Consider the following 7,879-nt stretch of genomic DNA (forward strand, 5'->3'; position numbering starts at 1 on the left):
AGTGATTGAGTGTGTGTGATAATTACCTGGACCACATCACACTGCTTCAGGTCCACAGGCCTCTGGAAGTTCCATTGTGGCTCTCCAGGCCTGGAGCAGCTCAGTGAAGACAACTGTCACCCGTCTAGCCTGCTTGGCAGATCTGAAAAATAGGCATTATTTTAATGACAGTCTTTTCTACACACTAACCTCAATTAAGTGTTTTTGTTCATATCGGGCAAGCACGCAGTAGACTTCATTTTCCCAAATGCTCATTGTACTTACCCTGGCAATCTGTGGTGTGTGTGTGTATGTGTCTCTGTGTTATTGTGAATCAGAAGTGTGTCAACCAGACCACATCCTTGTAGTAGGACATTGAGTGATTACCTTTGGAAACAATTACTATCAAAAGTGAACAGTAAAAAGGATATCAAACGTTCAGATTTGGTTTGACAAATAGGCTGAATCATGAGCAGTTACAAACGTCTTCCTAGGTCCCTGCCTTTCTAGGGAGTTTTTGCTGGTCACTGTGCTTCCACATCTGCATTGCTTGCTCTTTGGGGTTTTAGGCTGGGTATATGTATAAGCACTTTGTGACAACTGCTAATGTAAAACGGGATTTATAAATACATTTGATTGATTGCCTGTATATGCTTCTATTCATGTCAGTAACTCTCAATATAAATATGAATATGAGTTATCTTGCATTTCCTCAATAGGAAGTTGTACCTAGAGTAAAACACCTTTTCCTGGCATTTCCTGCTGGGGACAGGGGGCTTTAGGTTTGGGAATGGAGGACCTAGAGAACTGTAATATTTACTATAACGAGCGCCTACATTTATGAATGAAATGAGCTGTGTATCTAACCTGATTGAGAAATCCTGATATGTGTATTTTCTTTGGAAAATCTGCCACGGAAACACACAAGTCTATCTAGTGAGAGAGCACACAGCCTTTAGCTTCTTTTACCAGGTTAACAATAACATACCTTTCTCAAGGGAGACCTGGCATAGAGGGCAGAGCTCTCAAGTAAAAGACATATCCAAAGCAGCTGCTATGGTACGGATACGTTTAGATCTGTGTGTATTGTTGTTAATTGTTAGATATTACTGCACGGCTGGAGCTAGGAAAACAAGCATTTCGCTACACCCGCAATAACATCTGCTAAATATGTGTACAGTATGTGGCCCATACAACTTGATTTGATTTCCCTCGACCTATTCCACATTTTGTTGTGTTACAGCCTGACTTTTCTCACCCATCTACACACAATACCCAATAATGTCAAAGTGAAAACATGTTTTTAGACATTTTTGAAAATGAAATACAGATCTACATAAGTAGTCACACCCCTGAGTCAATACATGTTAGAATCACCTTTGGCAGTGATTACAGTTGTACGTCTTTCTGGGTAAGTCTCTAAGAGCTTTCCACACCTGGATTGTGCAACGTTTGTCAATGATTATTTTCTAAATTCTTCAAGCTCTGTCAAACTTGTTGTTAATCATGGCGAGACAACCATTTTCAAGTCTTGCCATAAATGTTCAAATAGATTTACAGTATCAGTCAAACGTTTGGACACACCTACTCATTCAAGAGTTTTCTTTACATTTACTATTTCCTACATTGTAGAATAATAGTATAGACATCAAAACTATGAAATAACACATATAGCAACCCCCCCCAAAAAGTGTTAAATAAATCAAAATATATTTTATATTTGAGAATCTTCAAAGTAGCCACCCTCTGCCATGATGACAGCTTTGCACACTCTTGGAATTCTATTAACCAGGAACTACTTGTCTGGTCGGGCAGACATACAGGGCCTTCGGAAAGCATTCAGAACCCTGGACTTTTTACACATTTTGTTAGGTTACAGTCTTCTTCTAAAATGTATTCAATTGTTTTATTCCTCATCAATCTACACACATTACCCCATAATGAAAAAAGCAGAAGCGGGTTTTAAGAAATTTCTGCTAATTTACATATTTTTTACATGGAAGCATCACATTTACTTAAGTATTCAGACCCTTTATTCAGTACTTTGTTGTAGTACCTTTGTCAGTGATTACAGCATTGAGTCTTCTTGGGTATGACACTACAAGCTTGGCACACCTATATTTGGGGAGTTTCTCCCATTCTTCTCTGCAGATCCTCTCAAGCTCTGTCAGGTTGGGTGGGGAGCATTGCTGCACATCAATTTTCAGGTCTCAACAGAGATGTTTGATCAGGTTCAAGTCCATGCTCCGGCTGGGCCACTCAAAGACAGACATGTCCCGAAGCCACTCCTGCGTTGTCTTGGCTGTGTGCTAAGGTTTGTGGTCCTGTTGGAAGGTTGAACTTTCACCCCAGTCTGAGGTCATCAAGGATCTCTCTGTACTTTGCTCCATTCATCTTTGTCTCAATGCTGACTAGTCTCCAGTCCCTGCCTCTGAAAAACATTCCCACAGCATGATGCTGCCACCACCATGCTTCACCGTAAGGATGGTGCCAGGTTTCCTCCAGACGTGACGCTTAGCATTCAGGCCAAATAGATCATTCTCGGTTTCATCAGACCAAATCATTTTGTTTCTCGTGGTCAGAGTCTTTCGGTGCCTTTTGGCAAATGCCAAGCAGGCTGCCATGTACCTTTTACTGAGGATTGGCCACTCTACCGTAAAGGCCTGATTGGTGGAGTGCTGCAGAGATAGTTGTCCTTCTGGAAGGTTCTCCCATCTCCACAGAGGAACTCTTGAGTTCTGTCAGATTGACCATCGGGTACTTGGTTACCTTCCTGACCAAGGCCCTTCCCCCAATTGCCCAGTTTGGTTGGGCGGCCAGCTCTAGGAAGAGTCTTGGTGGTTCCAAACTTCTTCCATTTAAGAATGATGGAGGCCACTGTGTTCTTGGGGACCTTCAATGATGCATAAATGTCTTGGTATCCCTCCCCAGATCTGTGCCCCGACATAATCCTGCCTTGGCGCTCCACGGACAATTCCTTTGACCTCATGGCTTGGTTTTTGCTCTGACATGCACTGTCAACTGTGGGACCTTATATACAGTGCCTTGCGAAAGTATTCGGCCCCCTTGAACTTTGCGACCTTTTGCCACATTTCAGGCTTCAAACATAAAGATATAAAACTGTATTTTTTTGTGAAGAATCAACAACAAGTGGGACACAATCATGAAGTGGAACGACATTTATTGGATATTTCAAACTTTTTTAACAAATCAAAAACTGAAAAATTGGGCGTGCAAAATTATTCAGCCCCCTTAAGTTAATACTTTGTAGAGCCACCTTTTGCTGCGATTACAGCTGTAAGTCGCTTGGGGTATGTCTCTATCAGTTTTGCACATCGAGAGACTGAAATTTTTTCCCATTCCTCCTTGCAAAACAGCTCGAGCTCAGTGAGGTTGGATGGAGAGCATTTGTGAACAGCAGTTTTCAGTTCTTTCCACAGATTCTCGATTGGATTCAGGTCTGGACATTGACTTGGCCATTCTAACACCTGGATATGATCAATGGAAACAGGATGCACCTGAGCTCAATTTTGAGTCTCATAGCAAAGGGTCTGAATACTTATGTAAATAAGGTATTTATGTTTTTATACACATTTTCAAAAATGTCAAACTTTTTTTGTTGCTTTTTCATTATGTGGTATTGTGTGTAGATTTAATCCATTTTGGAATAAGGCTATAACATGTAAAAAAATGTGGAAAAAGTCAAGGGGTCTGAATACTTTAGCTTTCTGGCCAGCAGGCAGGACCTAGCTGTCAGGCAGGCTGGATCTAGCTATCATGTTTTCTATTCATCGTAACTAATGATGTTATGTGTGGTTTGAAGTAGATTTGGTGGTGTTATTCCACTGCATTCTTCCTCAGAGATGTTTATCTACAAAATAAATACTTTCAACACACTATTCTTGACTCTGTATCATCAATGCCTTCCAGTTGTCTTGTTCAAGACATTGAAAATGGTTTTTCTTACCAATAAGTTGTCTAATATTCCCTGGGTAGTTAGCGTATTGTTGTAGTGGTGGGCCTAAAACTGTTGGACTGAAAATAGTGGCTGTGTGTTTACTGTTCACCCACAGAAACATTGACACTGATCTGAGGAAGTGAGGACTGGAGTTCTGAGGAATTGGATCTAAGGGTGATCAGAAATTAAAACACAATTTTATCAGTACTGTACTTGTCTTTGATTTTTCTAGAAACTATATCTGATAATGGCTGTGATCATACTATTCAGGAATGTTTATATTTTTGTCATTTTTCCCAGACACCTATAGACAAATGTAATTTCTATCACGTCATTAAATATCCATTTTAGTTGAAAATGAAATTTACAATTGATTTATAACAAATTTCTTATACATTTGTACTTGACCTATTTGAAGTGATTTTTAAGGTTTTCTTAATATTAATAATTCAACATGACACCTGAATGTATAAACTTGCCTGGTGACAGCTGAAAACATTTATCATGGAAAATAAGAGATTTCCACCCAACCTTTTTGTGAGATTATGATAACAACCATATGATTTCCATATCGAAAACAAATAAATGTATGTAAATTATACATATACTCATTTACCTCAAAAATATGGGTTGAGATGGAAATGACACGGTGTGGTAGAAATGACACGGTGTGGTAGAAATGACACGGTGTGGTAGAAATGACACGGTGTGGTAGAAATGACACGGTGTGGTAGAAATGACACGGTGTGGTAGAAATGACACGGTGTGGTAGAAATTACACGGTGTGGTAGAAATGACACGGTGTGGTAGAAATGACACGGTGTGGTAGAAATGACACGGTGTGGTAGAAATGACACGGTGTGGTAGAAATGACATCTATGTAAAAGAAAAACATGAAAACTATATTTTATTGCAAACATTTTGAACAACAATCATTGCTAAACAATTCATTACTATAAGACAAAGATTCCAAAACACTGGAACTAGCACCTTTCAACATGAAAGTAATGTGTTGTCCTTGACTAGACTTAGATGCTACAAGTAGAAATTTTAGCACATACAGTTGAAATTGGAAGTTTACATACACCTTAGCCAAATACATTTAAACTCAGTTTTTCACAATTGCTGACATTTAATCCTAGTAAAAATTCCCTGTCTTAGGTCAGTTAGGATCACCACTTTATTTTAAGAATGTGAAATAATAGTAGAGAGAATGATTTATTTCAGCTTTTATTTCTTTCATCACATTCCCAATGGGTCAGAAGTTTACATACACTCAATTAGTATTTGGTAGCATTGCCTTTACATTGTTTAACTTGGGACAAGCATTTCGTGTAGCCTTCCACAAGCTTCCCACAATAAGTTGCTTACACACACTTTTTCAGTTCTGCCCACACATTATCTATGGGATTGAGGTCAAGGCTTTGTGATGGCCATTTTGCCACAACTTTGGAAGTATGCTTGGGGTCATTATCCATTTGGAAGACCCATTTGTGACCAAGCTTTAACTTCCCGACTGATGTCCTGAGATGTTGCTTCAATATATCCACATAATTTTCCTGCCTCATGATGCCATCTAATTTGTCAAGTGCACCAGTCCCTCCTGCAGCAAAGCACTCCCACAACATGATGCTGCCACCCCTGTGCTTCACGGTTGGAATGGTGTTCTTCGGCTTGCAAACATCCCCATTTTTTCATCCAAACATAACGATGGTCATTATGCCAAACAGTTCCCTTTTTGTTTCATCAGACCAGAGGACATTCCTCCAAAAAGTACAATATTTGTCCCCATGTGCAGTTGCAAACCGTAGTCTGGCTTTTTTATGGAGGTTTTGGAGCAGTGGCTTCTTTCTTGTTGAGTGGCCTTTCAGGTTATGTCGATATAGGACTCCTTTTACTGTTGATATAGATACTTTTGTACCCGTTTCCTCCAGCATTGTTCTGGGATTGATTTGCACCAAAGTACATGAATCTCTAGGAGACAGAACGCGTCTCCTTCATGAGCGGTATGACGGCTGCGTGGTCCCATGGTGTTTATACTTGCATACTATTGTTTGTACAGATGAATGTGGTACCTTCAGGCGTTTGTAAATTGCTCCCAATGATGAACCAGACTTGAGGTCTATAATTATTTTCTGAGGTCTTGGCTGATTTCTTTTGATTTTTCCCATGATGTTAAGCAAAAAGGCACGGAGTTTGAAGGTAGGCCTTGAAATACATCCACAGGTACACCTCCAATTGACTCAAATGATGTCAATTAGCATATCAGAAGCTTCTAAAGCCATGACATGGTTGAGGCCAACGCAACTCAGGATTTTCACAAAAGCACCACTCTCTGCGTGAACGTCTCGCAAGTGTCGTGGAGAATTGTCTCAGAAATACAAGAACTTGTGAATTCAATATACACTTTAATACAAAGTAGCAAAACTGAGCCCTTCCATAGAAGGACCCTATCACAAACATAACAAGGCCGAGCCCCTCCATGGAAGGACCCTATCACAAACATAACAAGGCCGAGCCCCTCCATGGAAGGACCCTATCACAAACATAACAGGGCCGAGCCAATCCATGGAAGGACCCTATCACAAACATAACAAGGCCGAGCCCCTCCATGGAAAGAGACTAAATTCTCATATTACAGAGTCCTGCCTTTACATAACATATAGAGTCCCCTCCCTCTATATGAAAATAGCTTCCCTTGACCTTTCTCCATTATTTTCTTCTCATCTCAGAGCTAGTTCACACCCACTAACGCTCATATCTGCTTTTGGTTAGGTTATAACAATGGTAGAACCCTTTTCACATCCTAAAAATAATGTATGCATTGCATGCTTATGTTTCACGCGTTAGTCATGTTATCTTGCTTCCATCCTTCTTCCTGTATCCTTCTAACCATAGTACGTCCAGCTGTCATAAATGTACGTATGGTCTTGGTTAATGTACTCTTTCAAAAAATAGCCTGGTGTCATCTTTTCTTAATGTGCATGTCCTTGCTACTTCAGCCTGGCAACTAGACCTATTTAATGCTCAGCTCTCCTTAATGGTTCGCTCCAACACACGATACCAGGGCAAACGTCCTGATCATACGCCACCACACACCACTGGATAAAGAGACGTTTTCAGTGAAGCTAAAGTGAAATCAAAGACAACACAACAGTAAACATGTCGTCTCCCATGAATGACAACTACAGTTGCTGAAGTGTAAGATTAGGTTCTTTGTAAGACGTGTGGCATGACAGAGTTGGCAAGAGCACAAGCAAACAGATGTACCGTTTCTGCTGTACTGATAAAATAAAGTAGGCAGGCCTCTCCACGGTATTACTCCTCACCAGTTTGACAGCTCTACATAACATTCCACCAATCCCTCAGTGGTGCCAACTTGTAACGAGTGGTACTTTACCCTTGACTGAACTCTCAAATCTCCACCATTGTCATGTTCCCTAGCAACAGGTAAAAGTCCATGTTTTTGTTATCGCAAGATTGACAACACACTAAGGAGACGCAGCTACCCCTGGAAAAGAAAGTCATGGCTGACAAGGATCTAAGGAAACGAGGTCTGGAGTTCTAAGGATCGGTATCTAGATGAAACGGCAAAAAGAAACCAGAAAACAACTTTGGTTGATGACGTGAGATGAATGTCAAACAAGGACTGAAGTTGTAAAGAATTGTGACTAGGACATGATGGCAGGTATCGACAGGTAGCATAGCGGTTAGAGAAGCCAGCAACCGAAGGGTTGCCAGGTCGAATCCCGTTTTTTTTTTGGAAAAATCATGCGGGAAGTTAGCTGGCAATGGGAGGGTTGCAGGTATCAAATCCTAGATGCCTTCGCCTGCAGTGCACTTAACCCCCACAATTGCGCCGTAGTATGGCAGCCCCCTTCTCCAACCTGTATGTGTACCTTTTTTTCTTTGGGTTGGGATAAAGTGCAAGTCACATTTCCA

The sequence above is a fragment of the Oncorhynchus clarkii genome, chromosome 7 (genome assembly GCF_045791955.1).
Source record: "Oncorhynchus clarkii lewisi isolate Uvic-CL-2024 chromosome 7, UVic_Ocla_1.0, whole genome shotgun sequence".
In the NCBI taxonomy this organism is placed as follows: domain Eukaryota; kingdom Metazoa; phylum Chordata; class Actinopteri; order Salmoniformes; family Salmonidae; genus Oncorhynchus; species Oncorhynchus clarkii.